The sequence below is a fragment of the Geotrypetes seraphini genome, chromosome 3 (assembly GCF_902459505.1).
Source record: "Geotrypetes seraphini chromosome 3, aGeoSer1.1, whole genome shotgun sequence".
NCBI classification, from domain to species: domain Eukaryota; kingdom Metazoa; phylum Chordata; class Amphibia; order Gymnophiona; family Dermophiidae; genus Geotrypetes; species Geotrypetes seraphini.
The window spans coordinates 150,584,088-150,607,259 of record NC_047086.1 but is presented as its reverse complement, the minus strand read 5'-3'; positions in this window follow the sequence as shown (position 1 = coordinate 150,607,259).

Sequence of the window (23,172 nt, the reverse complement as noted above, 5' to 3'; positions counted from 1 at the left end):
GTCTGCCCTCCATTGTCGGCATGCTGGTGTCTCGCACGCGACTGACTATGAACCATGTGTAAATATTCCTCAGTATATATCTTAAGTTATACATACAGTTATAGACATACAGTCAAGGAACACTTTTGGAGCAATTTCCATGTCATTTCAAATTCCTGCACCATAAGGTACTACCAAATGTTACTAAAGCTTGGCCAAATGATCTTTAACTTCCTGGGAATATGCTTCAAACTGCAGGAACCATTACTAAAGCAAAGGACATAAATGGTGAATCATTACTTCTGTCAATGAAATACAATTAAAATACTAAAAACACAGTAAACTTCTTTTTCACACCAGTAACATATGAAAATTGATCCATAAGTTCTTGAATTAGGAACTTTGCCATTCCATTCAACAAAGTACCGACTAGTACTAGATTTTGCCAATTTTTCATGTCTCATTCTCAGCTCAATCACACTAGGCATACAATAAGTATTCCACCATTTCCAATAAGGTTATATTCCTTTCTGCAGCAAATAAATCAACCGTTCCATATGAGGAATATAAACAACCTTATCAGTGAACAGACAAATGAAATTTATGGCAGTTTTCTCATCCGACACTCGAACTGCTGCATTTGACATACTTCATGCTCATTACAAAGTTCCTTAGTGAAGTTCATACCAGTCCTTATTGAAGCATTGCCTGAAATCAGACCAATCACCAATCATTCAGGAACCTCTGTAGTAGGGGAAAACTTTTGCTTTGTACATTAAGCACAGTTAAAACTTCAAGCACACTACCTCATAACCAAAGTAGAATCAAAAATAGAAGAGAATGAAAAAATTATATATTGTAGTATAATATTTAAATTTTCCAATATCTAATTCATTGGCTCTGCATACTGTGTAATATACTCCTGCAGTTTATCCGGGTCTTCATAGTGGCAGGCTTTATTACAATGCATGACCCTCATAACAGCTGGGTATAGGAGCCTGTATTTTGCCCCTAGCTGCCTTAGCTGTGGGCGAAGAAGCAAGAATCTCTTTCTCAAACTGGCAGTGGCCCTAGCAAAATCTAGTAAGAACAATATTTTTGATTCCTGCCACTTCAAATTTCTGTTTTCCTTAGCAGACCCCAGTATCTCCATAGCCTGCTGAAATCTGAGCATTCGGAAGATCAACAGCCTAGGGCCGGTTTAATGATTGGACCCACGTGATGGTTTACGATGGGCTCATTCAATTTCCATCGGGTACTTAAAAGTAATATGCAGTAGTTCGGAATGAAATCCTCCAAAAATTTAATTGGATCAACACCCTCCACTCCCTCAGGAAGGCCTAGCAATCTGATATTATTTCTCCTGGCCCGATTGTTACTGTCTTCTAGCTCCTTTTCCAAGCGTAAAATAGTTTTGTGATCAGAGTGACTCTGAAGTAAAACTGTTTCCATTGCTTCTACCCAACATTCTAACTGATCCATTTGGGCAGTAGAAAGCTGAAGTTGTTTTGTTAAATTAGCAACCTCTTCCTTAACATCGTTAAGTTTCTCAGAGTTTTTTCCAACAGTTCCTTAATGCAACATAGTTCAGCCATTACCTCACTGCCTTCCAATAGATCCTTAGGTAAGGGGACCTTCGAGGGAGTGGGTGGATCCGGTTTGGCTCTTTAGGCTGTACCTGCTGCTTAAAAAGCCAACTCTAACCTTCTCTGCCTTCCTGATGTCATATTTAGGCAGATCTAATCGATTCTGGGAAGAATTAATAGCTGAGTAGCTAAAAATCTGAGCTGACAGTGGCGTTAAAGGAGGAGCAGTAAAATCATCCATCCATTTGCTTCGGCATCCAAGCCATGCCCCAGCTCAGCATTTTTCTCTTCCATTATTCCACCACTACATTATTTTATTATATTTTTATATTGCTTCAGGACCCCAGAAGAAGGTCGGTTCACGACCGAAACACGGCCCGTGTTGAGTCTATGCCACAATTCACATACTGTGTTTCATTGTGTTATTGGACATTTTTATCTTGTTTATCTCTGCACCTTGTTCAAATAAAGTTTTTATCAAGAACATCAGTTCCACAGTCTTTTTGCCTTCTGCATTGCTTACGTTTTTGTGGAACTTTCTTGGTGGACTTTTTTTTAGAAATCTAACTAGTAGCAGCATTCCATGCTACCAATCCAAGGCAAGTAGTGACTTCCCCCATGTCCTCCTCAATAGCAGATGATTTTAGCAACAGGTTACAGATCATTAAGGGCTCCTTTTACAAAGGTACGCTAGCATTTTTAGCGCACGCACCAGATTAGTGCACTCTATAGTGTGCGCTACCCGAAAAACTACCGCCTGCTCAAGAGGAGGCGGTAGTGGCTAGTGTGCGAGGCATTTTAGCGCGTGCTAAAACTGCTAGCGCACCTTTGTAAAAGGAACCCTAAGAGCAGATCAGCATTTCCATGTTTGAGTTCTTTCAGTACCCTGGGATGTATACCATCTGATTCAGGTAATTTATCATTCTTTAACATCTTGATTTGCTCTGTAAGTCTTCCAGGTTCTCCAAGATTTCTTTCAGTTCCACTACATCTTCACCCTAGAAAACTATTTCTGGTTCATGTAGATCTCTTAAATCTACTTCCATAAAGACTGAGACAAAGAATTCATTCAGTCTCTCTACTATGGTCTTATCCTCCCTGAATGCCTCTCTTGCTGTTTGATGATCCACTGATCCCACAGATTCCCTCACAGGTTTTCCTTTTCTTATGTACCTGAAAAAGGCATTGCTATGAGTTTTTACCTCTTTGGCATGTTTCTCTTCATATTCTCTTTTAGACTTCTTTATTAATGCTTTGCATCTAACTTCCCAGTGTTTATATTGCTTCTTATTTTCTTCTTTCGGATCTTTTTTCCATTCTTCAGAGAATGTTCTTTTGGCTGCAATAGCCTCTTTCATTTCATTTAACCATGCTGGCTGTCATTTTCACTTCTTTCCACCTTTGTTAATTTGTGGAATACATCTGGTCTAGGTATCCAAGATGGCATTTTTAAATAAAGTCCATGCCTGAATTAAAGTCCTAACCTTTACCCCACTATTCTTTTAAGCTTCTTTTTTTGTGATTAATATTCAGATTTACTGATCTAAAAATTCCACTTAAGACATTGCTTGTAATGTGTGAAAACCTGGAGAAGAAAGTGCTTCATATTTATTTTTTGTGATCTCTTCTGGAGGCTTGAGAGTAAAGCATAGACTTCTATTTGCCTGCTGTTATGTGGATAACTTTTGACAAGACCCCTGATGCAAGCTTTGTAGCTGAAACACAGTCCATGTCAGCTCAAAGAACATTCCAATATATATTTTCATTTTATATTGCTGCAGGACCCTGGAAGAAGGTTGATTCATGACCGAAACACAACCCGTGTCAGGTCTATGCCACAATTCACATACTGTGTTTCATTGTGTTATTGGACATTTTTATCTTGTTTATCTCTGCACCTTATTCAAATAAAGTTTTTATCAAGATCATCAGTTCCACAGTCTTTTTGCCTACTATTTAGGTTTCTACCAGGTATTTTTGATGTGGATTAGCCATTGTTAGAAAAAAAAAAAGAAACTGGGCTAAATGGACCATTGGCATGACCCAGTATGACTATTATGTATTAAAGGCAGATTCAGAGTTGTGCTTAGCAGATGTGTGACAATGCACATACCTTCTCTGAGGACATGACCTTAGAAAAACACTTATATCTGCAGATAGAGGTAAAAAGTGTTGCCATATATCCCAATTTTGGCTTTGTATGAACTAACCCCCTCCTTTACAAAGCCGCACTAGCGTTTTTAGCGCTGGCCATGGCAGTAACAGCTCCGACTTCTATAGAATTCCCATGAGTGTCCAAGCTGTTCCGCCGTGGCCAGCGCTAAAAATGCTAGTGCAGCTTTGTAAACAGAAGGGGTAAAGTAGAGAAGAAAATGTTCATTTTCCAGTAATAGCCTTCAAATCTCCTCTCTCATGTTCTGCCACAATTCCATTTCAGAAACAAACATACAGATAGACAAAAAGGAATTTATACCTAAAACAACAAATAGGTGAAGATGCTCTAGTAATAGTTTTTAAATATTTACAGATACTAAACCAGTTCTTTAAGGTATGAGCTATCAGGGGACTAGATCTGATAATTCTCTAAATCTGCTGCCAAAGACATAAGTAAGACAAAAGAACTCACACCATCTGCTTGTTTTTTCTCTAGAGATTAAAGTGTAGTTTGTTCTGAGCCAACTTTTTTTTAACACGATGCTCTAGCTGTTTAATAATATATTTGAAAAGTTAGGTAATGTTATATCCTCTTGAACCATTGGGAACTAGAGTGCGCTAAGCTTGACACAAAATTATTTATTTTGTCAGATAACATTTCAGTTGAACCGTTCAAGGTGGAAAAGATCTTTTGGGTCAAATTATAAGCTTTTACTAAGCTGTGATAAAACATGCCTTAGTGTGCCCTTGTGTGGGTTTTTCCTATATGTGAAGGCCATTTCTATTTCAGCAGTAAAAATGGCTTTTTTGTATGTTTTGGATTAACAGCCATGTGCTAGTGTTGCCAATAGCATACAGCCAGTAAAAAGTTTTACTGCCACCCATTTTGCAGGTAGTAAGGGCCCTTGTAATATTCCTGTGTTAACAAGTTAGTGTGTGGTAACATAGCTGCACTATTTAGTACAGGAATGCCCACTCTCTACCCCTGATATGCCTCTTCAAAACAAAATTTTAAAATAGTTTTTAGCACACAGTTAATGTGTGCGCATTTGGCAGTTACTGCTAGGGTTATCATAGGGCTCCATTATAAGGAGGACCGATTAAGATATCCAGGTTTTACTTCTATTGCTTTCAATGGGAGTAATACCCAGATATCTCTATCTGTCTTCTTTACTTCCATTACTTTCAGTGGAAGTAAGACCCGGATGTCTCAATCCGTCCTCTTTTTTCTGGAGCCATATGGTGACCCCATGCAAGACGCCCGAGAACATAAGAATTGCCGCTGCTGGATCAAAGACCAGTGTCCTGATTGAGTCTAGCCTTACCTGCGTACGTTCCAGTTCAGCAGGAACTTGTCTAACTTTGTCTTGAATCCCTGGAGGGTGTTTTCCCCTATAACAGCCTCCGGAAGAGCGTTCCAGTTTTCTACCACTCTGGGTGAAGAAGAACTTCCTTATGTTTGTACGGAATCTATCCCCTTTCAACTTTAGAGAGTGCCCTCTTGTTCTCCCTACCTTGGAGAGGGTGAACAACTTGTCTTTATCTACTAAGTCTATTCCCTTAAGTATTTTGAATGTTTCGATCATGTCCCCTCTCAGTCTCCTCTTTTCAAGGGAGAAGAGGCCCAGCTTCTCTACTCTCTCACTGTATGGCAACTCCTCCAGCCCCTTATCCATTTAGTCACTCTTCTCTGGACCCTTTCGAGTAGTACTGTGTCCTTCTTCATGTACAGCGACCAGTGCTGGACACAGTATTTCAGGTGGGGGCGTACTATGGCCCGGTACAGCGGGATAATAACTTTTTTCGATATGTTCATGATCCCCTTCTTAATCATTCCTAGTATCCCACGGTATGTCATTTTTTGCTGCATTGGGTGCACATTAGCTCCTAAAGTAGCATAGTACAAGGGCCCCAAAGAAGTCACACCAGAATATTTAGGCTTGAAGTATTAGCTTAAGCTAATCACAAAATGTAATAATTCCATTCCTTTAATTTAGCCTGGATCTTACATATCACAAACACTGTTCCCTCTACACTGAGGAAGAGTCTCCCAAATGCATTGCTGCCAGTAGAAGGTGGTACTTCAATATTGTATTTTCATTTGCTACACAGAGGCAGGTTTTCTGGAGTCCTGCAGAGCTTGCCTGTCCCATGCTATTGAAAATGTGATCGTGAAACAGCACTCTCCACTGGCAGTACTTTAGGTGGAGGACTCCCACTCAGATTAGAAGGAACAGTGCCTACAGTATAATAGAAGAGTAGCCTAGTAATTAGAGCACTGGGCCTGACATCCAAGGATGCCTGGTTTAAATCCTGCTGCTGGGCAAGTCACATAACTCTTCACGGCCTCAGTGAGCCCCCTTCATAGACAGAAAAATACTAGTGTAGGTGAATGTAATTCATCTTGAGTTACTACTCAAAAAGGTGTGAACAGAATAAAACATATATAAATATATAAATAAAATCCTGGAATATCTCAAGAGCTAAAAACTTTCAATGCCACTTTAAAATAAGACATATGATTAGGGATGATTAAATGCAGGCCCCTTTTGTAAGCTCTTTTTCACCCAGAGAGTGGTAGAAATTTGGAACGCTCTTCCGGAGGCTGTTATAGGGGAAAGCACCCTTCAGGGATTCAAGAAAGGGTTAGATAAGTTCCTACTGGAACAGAATATAAGCAAGTAAGGCTAATAGTACTTGTAGTTTGAGGAAAGTGACTGGAGCTAACAAAGACTGTTCCTCAGAAAGAGAAGTATAATTTCTCTGAAATATACAGTACACTTACCTCTTCATGGGGGCAATAGTTAGACATGTCTGTGCATATAATAATGCAGCCTGATAATTGCCCAACCCAGACTGAGGGTAAAAAAATATAGACTACTTACAGTATACACATGTGTATCTGCACAGAGAATGGAAACAAGACAGACCGGGCATATGTGTAAGGGGCAAAGTACACATGAAGATCACATTTTTAAATCTCTGCACATGCTTTCCAGAGTGTACATTGAACCTATTTCTACGCGGGCACAAACTTGGTACTTTGTACACATGCTGTGATTGCCAACAGAATGTTCAAATAATCTTTGCAGCTCAAGAGGAAGTACATGATTGCCATTCAGGAGAGCAAATACTCTGATTCAAGTACAGTTCTGGAAAAAGAGGGATTAAGATGCTATATATTTACTGTGTATAATCCTGTATAATAATTTGCAGATTGTATTTTATTGTATGTATGGTGTTTTAGGCCTTTCCATTCTGAGCTCTCTGGGGAGGACAGGTTATAAAAATAAATGAAATTACTAAAAATATTTCACTTTGGGTGAATCGATTCGAATCAATTTACAATGACAAAAAATCGGCCTCCCGATTCAGTGACTGACCCTCCCCCCTCCCCCCTAAAGCAGGAGCGGCAGCGCTGCCTCTTACTGGCTGGCCGCTGCCGCTCCTAGTATAGAGGGTGAGTGGGGAGGGTCAGTCGGGAAGTGCTGGTGTTCTGCTTACCCGCTGGCCTCCTGCTGGTGTCCGGCTTCCCCCTGGCCTACCGGTATCAATTTACCTAATTTCAGCAGCCTGCATAGGATTGCTGGTACTAGCGATCTTTGCAAGCTGCCATAGGTCTTCGGAGCTGTCTTCTTTCTGCCACGGTCCCGCCCCTCCTCTGATGTCAGAGACAGCATCGTGTCAGAGGAAAAAGCTCCGAAGACCTATGGCAGTTTGCAAAGATCGCTAGCACCAGCAATCCTGTGCAGGTTAGGTAAATTGATGCCGGGAGACCAGGAGGAACAAGCAGGCCTTCCGTGGGGAGGGGGGGGGGATACAGGCATTCGGGGGGACAGGTAGGCCTTCAAGGGTGGGGGTGTAGGCCTTCAGGGGGGACAGGCAGACCTTCAGGGCTGGGGTGTAGGCCTTCAGGGGGGACAGGCAGGCCTTCAGGGATGGGGTATAAGCCTTCAGGGGGGGTGCAGGCCTTCAGGGGGGACAGACCTTTAGGGGAGCACAGACCTTCAGGGGGGGGCCCTGGTGTAGAAGTACATGGAGGGAGGGAGGGAAGAGGGGTGTTCAAAGAGACATGCATATGTCAGACTTTGGAGGGAAGACATAATGGGTCTAAAAACAGAAGTGAGGGAGAGAGATGGTGGACAATTGGATTTAGGGATTAAAAGAACAGAAAGGGAGAGATGATGGACCCTGGGGTGATGGGGAAGGAGGAAGAGATGCTGGATGAAAGGGTAGTTGAGAAAAGGTAGATCTGTGGATGGAGACAAAAAAAAGGAAAGATGCCAGACCTCCAGAGGAGGGAAGGGAAACAGAAGGGGAGGACAGAGATAGAAGATTGATGGTTAGCACGGAGAAAGAAGAAATAAGGAGGCCCTGGCAAGCAAGTTACCAGAAGATAACCAGAGCCTGGCACCAACAAGATTTGAATAATGACCAGACAACAAAAGGTAGAAAAAATAATTTTATTTTCTGTTTTGTGATTACAATATGTTAGATTTGAAAAGTGTATCCTGCCAGAGCTGGTGTTAGACCGCAAACGTGAACTAGGATTTAACAAAGAGAGGAAAAGTCTTTTTTGTTTGTTTAGACCACAGCACCAGTGTGGTTAGGAGAAGGTAAAGGGGGTGAAGAGGCTATAAAATAAACCCACCAGGATGTTTAAAAAAAAAACCCACCCAATTGGGCAGGAAAATTGAATCGCATGCAGAAGCACTATCGGTACCTGAGGGCCGAGAAGAGCAGAGGCAGCCCTGTTACTGGTGGTCGCTGAGCCCTGTTGAGGGCTGGCAACCGGGACCCTAGCAAGGAGCTACCCAAGAATCTTCTCTTGTAGGAGAGGAAGACTACTGGAGTGTGGATTAGCACTAGTAGCCTAATGTAGGCACCAAGCCACTAGGGTGCGATTGGCACCAGCGGTCCAACAAGGGAGAAGGCTCCCTGGAGACTAGTGGCAGAGGTGGTGTGCTCTTGGGAGAGCTGGAGCCCTCAGAGCTAAGAGATAACCACCAGGAGGCTGCCACAGGGACAATCCCACAAGCTGGGAAGGACATCACCCACCTTCCCTTAAGAGCTTCAATGGATTGGGTGAGCACATGTGGACTGGATGAAGATGGAATGGAAAGGAGGGATCTAGATACACAGCCATGCCCAGCTAGTGACTAAGCTAAGAAGTTTGGGAGGATCCTACAATCACAGTGTTGGCAGTCAGAACTGAAAGGGGCTAAATGGTTTTGGAAATGCTAGATTTGAAGTGAGTTAAAGGTTCAAAAGACTATAAACAGAGGGTTTGAATATCTGAATAGTATACCAACAATGATGAATTATCTGCGCTAGTGTTGATTTAAACATGGAAGTATTGGAATTGTAAAAAGCTATTCCTGACAATTTGTTTATTAATTAGGCCTATGTGCATAGTTTAAATAAATTAGTTTAATTTATTAGCCAACCTTGTTCACAGAAGTTTAAAAAAAATTATTTTTCTGGGGGGGGGAGGAAGGAGAAGAGGGTGAACCCACCTGCTAACACTTCATTTCCCCAGGAGAAGGCACCAAGCGCTAACCAAGTGAGGGACTGACGGAGACTGCCTTCGGGGGACTCCAACCAGGTTAGACCCTAATTCCGATTGGCAGCTTCTTAATGGAGTGGTTTGCAGCATTTTTCATATGCAGCATGTAGCATGTGTGTGCATGCTCGGAACAGTAGTACAATCTTAGAAAAAAAAAAAAAAAAAAAAAAAAGATTTGTTCTGGTTGCCATATACAAAAAACAACATGTTGTCAGAGGCTGTGGCAACAGTGGTTATCGCAGATGGGTTTAAAATAGGTTTGGACAAGTTCCTGGAGGAAAAGTCCATAGTCTGCTATTGAGTCAGACATGAAGGAAGCCTTGGGATTGGTAGCATGGAATGTTGCTACTATTTGGAATTTTGCCAGGTACTGTGACCAGAATTGGCCACTGTGGAAATAGAATACTAGGCTAAATGGATCATTGGTCTGACACAGTATGGCTATTATGCTCTTATGTATAACAATCAATAACAAAAAAAAAGGTAACCAACATGAATAGTCTATGAATTTGTGCATATGAAGTATACTTATGATGCATGTGTTTATGGCAAGGTCCATTTTCCAAGCCTGGGAACGTACAGAACATTGACACTCATCATGAGACTGTTCTGCACACATGCCGGGCGCTTTCTCTACCGAACTGCGCACAGCCTTTTCATGTTTGCATAGAATTTCCTTTGAGCACTGATTACTATTCCTCATTTGGTAAATTCAGCCATGGCTATAAATGCACATGGATATTACCAATGACTTTTGCGTATTGGCCCCTAAGTTTATAGACTGGCGTTTAAGTGCAGTTCCACATGTAACTACAAAGTTGTGCCAATTAGCATTAATCGATGCCAATTAAGGGCTATTATTGGTACTCAAGGCCAATTTCTGTCAAATTTTACAATTAAGTTAGGTGTGCAACTGGCACTGTTCCATAACTTGTGTGATAGTCAAATTTGGATGTGCAACAGGGATAATACAACAAAATGGTGAATTTCGTGCCCATCATTCACAAGCCCATGCATATTGGTGTGGGAGACGTGGTGAAAAATACATTGTAAAGCATGGGAAGACTAGATGGGCCATTTGGCCTTTATTTGCCATCATGTTTCTATGTTTCTAAAGTTGAAGGGGCTTTGTGTGGCTCTAAAAGGCATGTCTGAATGCTATTGTGTGTATATTTTTATTTGTTTTCAGAGAATGTGATTGGACGCTTCCCGGACTCTCCGGTCAACCACTAATAACCTATTAACAGTTCCATCTTTGAAAATAATTGGAACCAGAAGACAGAATATGTTTTCAGTTACAGCCCCTCTTCTTTGGAACTCCATACCTCAATTTATAAGAGATGAAAAAGACCTTGTTCCCTTTAAAAAATCTTTAAAAACTTACCTTTTCAAAAATGCGTTTAATCTATGATTCTCCGATCAAAAATTTTTAACTACCAGACTTATTATTTTAAATCTTCACCTCCCCTTGTGTTATCTTCCCCTCTATGTTTTTCAACTCTTGCAAAGAAATTGTAACTTTTTCCCCTTCCCCTCCCGACTCATGTACTGTCCTATTTAGTTTGTCTAATTTATGTTATTGTATTTGTTGCCCTTTTTTCGAATTGTACATCGCTTAGGAAATTAAATAAGAGATTTATCAAGCATTAATAAAACTTGAAACTTGAACTTGATGTGTATTGGGGATGGTTGGGAGGTTATATGTGTTTGGGGAGAATTGGGTTGGCTGTGTGCTTTTGGGGATAGTGAAGTGTGGCAATGAGATAGAAGGGGTATAGAAACGTGATGGCAGATAAAGGCCAAACGGCCCATCCAGTCTGCCCATCCACAGCAATCTCTTCCTCTCTCCAAGAGATCCCACATGCCTATCTCAGGCTTTCTTGAATTCAGACACAGTCTTTGTCTCCACTACCTCTTCCAGGAGACTGTTTCACGCATCTACCACCCTTTCTGTAAAAAAAGTATTTCCTTAGATTACTGCTGAGCCTATCACCTTTTAACTTCATCCCATGCCCTCTCTCTCTGGAGTTTCCTTTCAAATGAAAGAGACTCGACTCATAAGCATTTACATCACATAGGTATTTAAACGTCTCTATCATTTCCCCTCTCCTGCCTTTCCTCCAAAGTATACAGATTGAGATCTGTCCCCATATGCCCTATGATGAAGACCACACACTATTTTAGTAGCCTTCCTCTGGACTGACTTCATCCTTTTTATATCTTATTGAAGGTGCGGCCTCCAGAATTATACACAGTATTCTAAATGAGGTCTCACCAGAGTCTTATACATGGGCATCAGTACCTCCTTTTTCCTATTGGCCATACCTCTCCCTATGCAACCTAGCATCCTTCTAGCTTTCACTGTCACCTTTTCAACCTGTTTGGCCACCTTAAGATCATCACATACAATCACACCCAAGTCCCGCTCTTCTGTCGTGCACATTTCTTCACCCCTTAAACTGTACCATTCCTTTGGGTTTTTGCAGCCCAAATGCATGACCTTGCATTTCTTAGCATTAAATTTTAGCTGCCAAATTTCAGACCATTCTTCAAGCTTTGCTAGGTCTTTCTTCATGTCATTCTCTCTATCTAGGATGTCTACTCTATTGCAGATTTTGGTATCATCTGCAAAGAGGCAAATCTTACCCGACTGCCCTTCAGCAGACTAGCAGACACTGTTCCATCACAATTCTTTCATTTAATAGTGTGAGGCTTGGGAACCCTGCAACACAGTTCTTTAAACTGTCACCAGCACTTTGGCCTTCCACTTCTTTTGGTGGGATGGGACTGGGGTTCACCATAGCATAACTCTTTCAATTTTTTTGGCTAACGCCTCCTTTTTTTAGGCATGTAGAAGCCAACATGTGTATGACTGGATGGACAGACAGACAGGTGATCCTTAACAGCTGCTATCGCTCCAGTGAAACTTGCCTAAAAGAGATTACGCAGAGTTCCATGGTTGGTGGAAGACTGAGCAAGAACTAGTTCACAGATCAATGATACTAAACATTCAGCTGAACCATTATGATAAACACAACTAGTCACTTGGCATAGGATGTGTTTGGGCATAGCAATAGATCTGACTAACAAACACAAGCCAAAGTATCACTGAACCATTTCTTGGCAGCGTTTTAGGTTAGTAATGTCACAAATAAAATTAAAGTAGAAATACAAATCAAGGGTTTACATTAATAGCATATCAAGAAATGATGGAACTGCCTACAGTTTCCCCATTTTATGTGACAGCAAATCAATATAATCACTTACATGGTCTCTTCCTGAAGTAAAACAGAATCACATAGATTGTGAGTGAATTAAACAGCTATATTTTATTGAAAGAAGACATTATACTAAAGAAATTTCAACAAATAGTGTTCTTTCCTTTGTTTATTAGCAGAGGTTCTGCACTACACGTTGTATCTGTTTCATGGTCAGATTTATCATAAGCTTAGCTCACTGTCAAGAGAGAAAATGAAAGAAAACCCTAGAGACAACAAATATATATCTGGGGATTTAGTTTACAGCTTTACCCTCCAATGACACAGGTGCACACGATATCTCATAAGGTATCACAAGGCTGTAATGCCACTGATGGAATTCTTTAATGCCATGTCAACTGTCTAGGACCAGTAGTTTATTTGATTTTTTAAAAAACACATTCATTAATGATCTGGGCAAAGGAGCAATGAGTGATCAGATCAAATCTGCAGATGGCACAAAATTATTCAAAGCCGTTAAAACAGGCACAGACTGAGAAAATGCAGGACCTTGTAAGACTGAGGAACTGGGTTTCTAAATTGCAGATTAAATTTAAAGGCATACACGTGTGCATTGCCTTTATAAAACAGGAGTAAAAGAGGCATTTATGAGGATGAGTGAAAAGGGATAAAAATGGGGGAAAAAATGATTGCAAAAGCATTATTTTATTCAATTTTCTATACTGTTCTCCCCAGGAAGCTGAGAACGGTTTACATGAATTTGTTCAGGTACTGACTGTCCTGGTGGACTCTCAATCTATCTAATGTACCTGGGGCAATGGGGGGATTAAGTGACTTGCCCAGGGTCACAAGGAGCAGCGTGATTTGAACCCATAACCTCAGGATGCTGAGGCTGTAGCTTTAACCACTGCGCCAGACACTCCACCCCCTCCCCATACTGACTTTCACTGAGGAGGAAGACCTTGGAGTCTCTATAGAATGTTTATTGAGAGCTTCTATACACCACTAATGACTGGGGAGTGAATGCAGAGCGGTCTTTATGAGCCTCTGCAAAGGCGCTACAATACATGAGCTTCTGTAACAGTGTTATGATACATTAGCTTCCTATCCTTAAAGCAGTGGTCTCAAACTCAAACCCTTTGCAGGGCCACATTTTGGATTTGTAGGTACTTGGAGGGCCACAGAAAAAATAGTTAATGTCTTATTAAAGAAATGACAATTTTGCAGGAGGTAGAACTCTTTAGTTTATAAATCTTTCCTTTTGGCCAAGTCTCCAATAATAATATTGTCATTTATAGCTAAAGAGACATATGATCAAGAAACTGTTTTATTTTACTTTTGCGATTATGATAAACATACTGAGGGCCTCAAAATAGTACCTGGCGGGCTGCATGTGGCCCCGGGGCCGCGAGTTTGAGACCACTGCCTTAAAGGATATGAAACAGAGCAGAATTAAATGCTTTGTTTTCCCAGCGGAGAGAGATAAATAGTAAAGGAGCTCTTTCACTAAAATGCACTAAGCTCTAATGCAGGCTTTTCGGGTCAGATTCTATAAATGCACCCAACTCAGCGGCGTCTACAAAAATGGACCCTGGCTATATGTCAATCACACTTAGGCGCCATTAACAGAATCACAGTTAATGACACCTAAGAAAAAACTTAGATGCCTGCAATGGGGACAATGTTTTATGTTTATTAAAGATTTGAAATACCGCTCCTGCATTTTACTGACCTAAGCGGTTTACAATGTATCAAACTAAAATGAAATTAGGTACTTGAGAAAAACTACCCTATCTGTCCCGAAGGCTCACAAATAAAATAAAAATATGTAATACATTTCTAAGATCAAAATCAAATAAAAATATGTAATACATTTCTAAAATCAAAGAAATAGAAAATAGAAATAATGAAAGAAGATAAAAAATTGAAAATAAAATAAAACAACTTTAAGAGATAGAAAAGTCTCTGAGGCAGCTTGATAGTAAGTTCAGTCTGTAGTCAACCAGCCGCCACCAAAGAAGCAGGACCAGGAACCATGCCAATGAAGATCACCATGACACCAGTCACCGGACAGACAAGACCAGGGGCTGCCGACAGCAGACTCCTGAAGTGAAATCCAGTTTCCCTTCAATGTGTCCAACAACGCAGCTGCAGGAGTGTAAGTCTGCCGAGGAGAGGGCAGGCCAAAGGAGATCCTCCGACGCCGGCATCAATCCACTGCTGGTGACCACATCGGGGCCGTGCTGCAGTACGCCGATGGCTTCCTCCCTTCTGCTGCTGGACAAGAGCCTGGACAGGGAAAGCTGTGTTAGAACTAGAGGGAACGGGGATCGCGGCAATCCCACGTGAGTCCCGCGGGAATCCCCCTAGACCACGGGACTCCCACGGGGACACCCCTCTGGCCAACGGGACTCACACGGGGATGGAAGGCTTTGGAAGCAGGGTTCGTTCATATAATATAATGGACACTTCAGCCTTAGTAAAAGAGGGGGTTTATAAGTTAATTACCTGAACAGAAAACAAAAAAAGTGTTCCACCAAAGAGATTCCACAAGGAAAACAGCAGCGCAAACACAAAAGAAACTGTGGAATTGATGATCCTGTCAGAAAAAATTGCTGCTTTTTTTGGGGCCGGGCCGGGATGGAGGTAATTCCTTGCGGGGACGGAGAGGATCCTGACATGGACGGGTGGGGATGGAGAGGATCCTGGCGGGGACGGGTAGGGATGAGAGGATCCTGGCGGGGGCAGGGATGGGTGGGATTTCTGTCCACGCGCAACTCTCTAGTTTGAACCAGCTAATAGAAATCCCAGGAAGAGCAACAGTTGGACACTCCACAAAAGAACATGTGACAGGGAGAGTCCTGTCATGCTGGAAGAAACCCTGCAGTGCTCTAAAACTATCCCTAAACCTACCCCTAGAAGCAGGCAGGTTAGGGAAACTGCCCTGTAGGATTTATCCCCAGTGAAAGGCAACCTAAAAGTGACCCAATTATACTTGCCTAGTTCTAATGCAGGGAATGCTAAAACCAAGAACTACAAAGACCAGCATGCACCAGGCAGATGATAGCAAAACCCACAAAGGGATTAGCTCCTGCAATCAGCTCTGCTGAGGGCAGGGTTATTGAACAGGGAAATGAGGAAGGAGGGGAAGAGAAGGGCCTGTACATGTGCGTACAGGTGAAGATTTTAAGACCTCCATGATACTGGAGGTGAAGACAGACCCTCTGAAATCCTCAGATTAATAGAAAATATTTTACAGGCTTGAAAACTCCCTAAACTGTCAGCTCTCACACAATCTCTGTTTCTGCTGAAATAAGAAAGTCAAGCGAAACTTATCCTCACACAGAAACTAACATCTGCTGAGTATCATATAAATAAAGAAGTTTACTTGTGAGAATGGAAATTACCAGCATTAGAACAGAACAATTTTATATTCTTAACTAAGAATATAAAATTGACTACTGTGCAAACAAGTCCTGGAATGGGCTGGGCCTTGCTCAGAAAATTGATGATTCTTGATATTAAAATGGCATATGTTGGGAATTATAGAGACTTTTTGGTAAACAGGACATCAAGCACAATATGACTCAGAAAAGTAAAAATGTTGTCCAATCAATGAACTGATAAGTGAAATGACAATTGTAAGTAACCTATAGAAACTAAAGATGTAATTTGTATTAACATGGACTTAGGCTGTCAAAAATGTATAAAAGGACAGTTTTTTGATTACTCAGGAGGACAGATTCTAGGTTTGTTCAAGCCGGCTTGACGTACCTATGCTCTGTTGACTCAATATGCTGAAAGACTTGTTCTTGTAAGCTGTTATTGATTATTAATAAAATATACAGTACATTACTTATACCAGCATATTGAGTGTCGTGAGGTCTTTAGAAGGCTCAGTAACAGGGTGATCTTCAGAAGCTATCCAGGCTCATTAGCAGAGAACCACAGGTGTTTTGAGGGGCAATCAGCTCATGCTAGGGAAAAGGGTGTATTCTCTAGGCCAGGGGTCAGGAACCTTTTTGGTTGAGAGAGCCATAAACATGACATATTTTAAAATGTAATTCCGTGAGAGCCATACAATATGTTTAAAACTAAATAAAAGTAAATGTGTGCATTTTATGTAAGACCAACACTTTTAAAGTACAACAAGTCTCTGAATTCTTTTAATAACATTGTTATGCTGTTGCTAACCAATAATGAATAAAGTAGTTCTTACCATTAATGCGACTTCTGGTGCTGCATTGTTTTGCTGATAACTTTGTAGTCTGTTTGATACGTGGTGAGGTTAAGTTTCATGCAGGCGTTCAGACTTCCATCCGTTAAACGTGATCGTAGGTTGGTCTTAATATTCTTTAGATGTGAGAAAGACTGCTCATTTGCATACGTAGAGCCAAACATTGTCAGTACAGCAATACTCACCCGCTGCAGTGTGTGGTATGTGACGGGAAGCGCGTTCCAAGTTTTGACAATCAGCTGGTCTGTGGGTTGAAGTTTTTTCATTTCTCCTCACTTGTGTTTGCTCGCCAACTTTGCTTGCTGTCGTGCAAGTCTTTCCAAATCTTCATTCAGTGACTTGAACTTATTCACCCACATGTCTGAGGCCTTCAGGTCAGCAGCATGGAGCTCAAAATCTCTGACTGAGATACCGAGGATGTAACTCAGGTCGGCGCTGTCCACTGCACACTCGTGTGGATGGGTGATGAACTTAAAAAGATGAGTGCACTCACGAAATTCTCCAAAGCGCGCTTTGAATGTCTGCAGGAGATTAGATGTGAAGCCCGCTAGCTGCTGAAGATCAAGATGTTGAGCAGGATCACTTGCTGTGCATGCATCTTTAAACTCTCCCAGTTTTTCAAAGTGTAGTAAACAACCTGTTTCAATGTCACGATGAAGAGTTCTAGCTTGTTTTCAAATGCAAACACTGCTTGTTAAAGGGATAAGACTGTATTTCCAATGTGAGGAGGATACCACCCCAGGTAAAGTCTGTGGGGCAGGGCAGAGGTAATGAAGGCAGGGTAGCCAATTGTGGGTGTAGCTGGTGGGATGGGAAGCCGGGGCCTCGATTTGGGGCTACCTGTGAAGGACGATGCGGCTTCATGCCCGTTTGGCCGCGGATGCTGCGGGGCAAGGTAGGGTGGGTCCCAAGGCTGCTGGATGCGGATATGATGCAGAGGAGGCCATGGCCTGCACTTGGCGGAAAGAAGATATGTTCTTCTTTCCCAGCATGCATCAATCAAGCCCCAGCCAAGGATCTTTCCCATGCATTCATATAGTCACAGAGGGACACTGGAGAGATTAGGGGTGGTGGTTCTGAAGCAATAACAAATGCAGTAGGCACACTCACAACTTGTCCCCTTCACTGGTATAGCTTGCTGCGGTCCAGGCTAGAATCTGCAGCTGAGGGAGGTGCCACACTGTGCAGAGCATTGGAAGATGGCCGCCGCTGTCCCCGTCCTAGCTCAGATCTGATCCGGCTCTGTGTCGGTGGCTCCTGCTTCCGGGTGACCGGCAGAATGTCCTCGATGGTCTGGGTAGGTCTGCTCAGGTGTCCTCTGCTGCAGTGCACGTCTTGAAGAAGATTTTTCTCCGCTGCAGCAGAGGAGCTCGTAGTGTGTGCGGCCTCTCTCCTTGGCTCTGCCCCCGGAAGTCAGAATGTCACGTTGGCAGCGAGCCAGATGCAGCCATCAAAAGAGCCACATCTGGCTCGCGAGCCATAGTTTCCTGACCCCTGCTCTAGGCCAAGGAAGGCAGAGGCAGCCACAAGCTTACAGGATACCTGAATCCTTGGAGAGAGGGAGACCGGTGCCAGCCAGAAGACAGCATTCCCCACAAAAAGCAAGGAGTAAACCTCAGGACTGAAACTTCTAATTATTCTTCTGGAGGTAATAATGAATCTGATACAGAAATGCTAGAAGAAATGCTTACAAATGATGTTGAAATGGACCCTGAGGAGTCATGCTTGTTTGAGAGCATGATTACAGAGTAGAGTTTGGGGAAAGTAAAAATGCTGTTTCTGATAAGGTGGTGTTGCCTCACAAAACTAAGAATACCAGAAGATCAGGAATTACTGCTTCTGATGTAATTAAGGATAACGGAAGAGTTAAGAATCACTGCTTCTGAATTTTCATAATCACAGGAGAACTGTGGGGAACCTGTCCAAGTAGTGCAAGCAGGTTGCAGGTTCCAGGACTTGAAATTGAAAAGTTAGTTTTGTGTTTTCTCTTGAACTTTATTAGTGAATAAAGCATGGTGGGCTAACAGGCTGTTCAGCCACCAATGAGAGTTTTTGTTTGGTATGTTTTTGAATTGCACTACAATATAAGACCAGAAAATAAAGTCATCATAAGATTCACACTCAACACCTGTGCTGGACCTTTTATTTGGATGCAGACACCCCTTTATGCCTCATTCATGCTGAGGCTTGGATGACCCAGGTCAGGGCTCGGGCTACTCCGATCCAGGTTTTACCCGTTCACAAATTCCAATCCTGCCCCCTGGCGTTGAGGCCGCAGGTAGGAAAGGCTAAAGATTAACAGTTCAAGGCCTTTAGGTTCTATAACTGTCAAACTCCTACATTCAAAGATGTTAGTGATTTTCTGACTTGCCCAGGGTAAAAATTAAAAGTAAAATGAACAAAACAACATAAAACTATAAATAAAGTAGATGAAAGAAATAAAATAAAGTTAAAACTAGCAAAATAAAACTAAATAAAACTAAAACTTAACAACAAAAGAGGGAGACACTGAAGCCCAGGTTTTACTGGCCTACATTGCAGGCATCTAAGTTCTAACATTGCTTAAGTCCTGCTCTGCCTTAAACCATGCCCACATAGGCATAAGGCACTGTTAAACATCCTGCTGTAGACATCCTGCCTACTTTTTAAATGAGTTATCAATCAGTTTTAAACACTACAATCAATTACCGCACCGATTGAAGCCAATTAAAACAATTCAGTAAGGTAGCAGTAGGACTTCTACCACCACCTAAGATACGGCGCCATTTATATATATAGTACATTAAAAAAAGTCTTACTACAAAATGCACTATAGAATTTTGCGGTAGTTTGCCTATCAGTTCCCGCTAATCATGCGCTAATTATTTTTTTGTAATTTTTCATGAAGGAGTGTATCACAGTAGGGTGTGTAAATTTTGGAGATAAACAACACAAAGAGGGTTAATGTTTACTAAAGATAGTTGAGAAAATAATGAACAGGGACTAGTCTTTACTGACCCAACATGAGCTGTGTTTCGGCACACAGTACCTGCATCAGAGTTCTACAAAAGAACATGATGATAAAAACAATGTACATATAGTACATATAATTGAATGAAACAATGTACAGTAGCTATTTAATATTAAGAACTGATATCTATTTCTTGTACAATTTTGTATGTAATTATTTGAAAATATAAATAAAAAACAAAAAACAAAAAAAAAACTGATGTGAGTGTGTATGTGATCAAGAAACAAAAGTGAAAATACAAGGAAAGAATATCCATTATCCAACAGAAGTGAGGTATAAAAGACCTAAATGTATTTTTTTTAAAAGTGAGCAATTGGAGTGAAGTGTAATGGACCAAATCGTAAGTAAAAACGTTAAGTGATGAGCACATTTGAAAAGGAAGTGTAAATTCATATGTCTCAGAATGGTGATGACTGAATCTCTTTTATGAATGGGATGGTTCTTTGTATGGATTACATCGAATGATCCCTGATGCAGGCAGATACGCCAAAACACAGACCATGGTGGGTCCTTCAATAAATTGAATTTGGCTGTTCTGAACTTGAAGGCCCCTTCTGCTTCATGGTGAATAAGTGAACCAACCAAGGGGCTCATTATCAAAAGAGAAAAACATCTAAAAATAGCATAAACAGCACTTAGATGAATTACTCACCTATAACATCCAAGCACCGGTTTTCAAAACTAATTTTTTTAGATGTATTGCAGGGCATTCCCCTTCCAGTATGCCTAAATGTTAAGGGGGCATGTTAGAAGTTTGTTTTGTGTGGGATTTAGATGGTCTTAGCACTTGGATATATTACAGGGATAATCAAACCTTTTCAAGACGTCCAGAGTATCATTTAGACGTTCAAATTTAGACCTTTTTTTAAAAGCGAATAAGGGCCATAAAGGTACTCAAACTGATCAGATGATATGATCTAAGGAAGAAGGGGTTACCTTTGAAAGCTAATCATAAACTACATTAAGTTAGTCCAACAAAAGAGGTATTTTTTCCTGTATATTTTTGTTTTATTTCCCACACAAACGAAACTGTGGAAATCCAATGTTCTTGATGATTCTTTTATTCAGTTAATCCTTTAAAATACAATATCCACATTTGTTATGGAGGACCCAACATGGGCCATGTTTCGGCAAAACACGCCTTCCTCAGGGATCCAAGAAATTGAATACACAACCTTTTGTACATGTGGGATAACATAAATGTCTTGACAAACCAAACTGAAACCCACCGGAGAGGCACAAAACCTGAACACTGCGGGAGTAAACATATTACTTTTTTATATTTAGAAACAGCTTTTTGTCAGTCCTTTTTTAAACTCATTTGAGTATTTTTTCCTTTTTTCTACTTCCTTTCAAGTTTCCTATACAATCGCTTAAGATCTAACAATTCTGCTGAAGACCATTTTATACTATTCTTTTGATTCCCTATCTTCCTCATTCTTTTTTGTAATGGAACCTGTTTATTCAAAACACTTTTAACTGTTGTATTCCAATTTTCAAAAAAGTTAATTAAATTAGCTACCTTCTTCAATTCAATCTGATTCCAAAACTGGGATTGTTCTATTTCTTTTCTAGAAGGACACAGTACTACTTCAAAGGGTCCAGAGATGAGCGACTATAATGGTTAAGGGGCTGGAGGAGTTGCCGTACAGTGAGAGATTAAAGAAACTGGGCCTCTTATCCTTTGAAAAGAGGAGACTGAGAGGGGACATGATCAAAACATTCAAGATAATGAAGGGAATAGACTTAGTAGATAAAGACAGGTTGTTCACCCTCTCCAAGGTAGAGAGAACGAGAGGGCACTCTCTAAAGTTAAAAGGGGATAGATTCCGTACAGACGTAAGGAAGTTCTTCTTCACCCAGAGAGTGGTGGAAAACTGGAACGCTCATCCGGAGGCTGTTATAGGGGAAAACACCCTCCAGGGATTCAAGACAAAGTTAGACAATTTCCTGCTGAACCAGAATGTACGCAGGTAAGGCTAGTCTCAGTTAGGGCACTGGTCTTTGATCTAAGGGCCGCTGCGTGAGCAGACTGCTGGGCGCAATGGACCACTGGTCTGACCCAGCAGTGGCAATTCTTATGTTCTTATGTTTCTCATATTGCTCAACAGTCAAATTTATTCCAGTACCCTTTTTACACCAATTATAAAATTCCAACATATAGTGATCAGACCATAATGTATGTGTTCATTCCACCTAAGATATCAGAATCTAAAATTTGGGTAAATGAGATCAAGTCTAATTGATGACCTTTTAACATGTTTCACCTGAGAAGGTAAAATACAAAAATTCAAAGCTTTCTAAAACAAATAAAATTCTAATACATTGTTATCCTTTTGAGATTCTAAATTACGGATAGCACCACCTAAAAAGAAATCATATTGAGAGTAAAGTGAATTTCTCAAAATAAATTCCTGCAGGTCATATAACATGATTGCATCTAGTTGGAAAGCAATATCATAACATGCAAGTTAATGATTCCTTCAAATTTGTTTCCTCTGACAGGCTATTTCCAAATCGGAAGTATTAATAAATTCCAAAACCTTAACCACAAAAGCAGCAGTCCTGACACAGATCCCTGGAGAACCCCATTATCTACCCCTTCTCCATTGAAAATACTGACCAGTTAACTCTTCCTTGTTTTCTATCTTTCAACCAGGTCTTAACCCACAATAGGGCAATGCCTCCTATCCCTTGACATACTAATTTCCTTACAAGAAATCATGAGGTATTTTGACAAATGCCCTTTGAAAATCCAGATACACATTATCAAGTGACTAACATTTATCCATATGTCTATTAATCCCTTCAAAGAGATATAGCAGATGGGCGAGGCAAGATTTTCCATGACTAAATCCATATTGCTTTTGATTTATTAATCCACGTCCATTTATATGGTCAGTAATTTATTCTTTATAATGTTCTCTACCATTTTGCCTGACACTGAAATCAGGCTCACTGGTCTATAATTTCCTAGGTCACCTCTGGAACCCTTTAAAAAAATTGGCGTTGCATTTGCCACTCTCCAATCTTCCTGTACCATGCTCAATTTTAAGGATAAATTAAATATTACTAATAGTTCTGCAAGTTCATTTTTTTAGTTCTAGAAGTACTCTGAGATGCATATCATCCAGTCCAGGTGATCTCCTACTCTTCAGAATAGCATCTAGGCACCCTGCTGGCACTCAGATTAAAGCACTCTTACATACATTGTGAACCAAAAAACCCCACCAAAATTTTTTTTGTTGTATCTTCCACAGAACTCAGCCATTCTTATGAAATGTAGTGCGTCGTGTCCTGAATGAAACTGATGTAAAATGTTGTAACTATTTCCCACTGCACCGCAACACTACTTTGTGAAAATGAATTGTGACCTGAATAAAAACATCAAAAAGTTTGATGGCATATCTTGCAGAAAAATG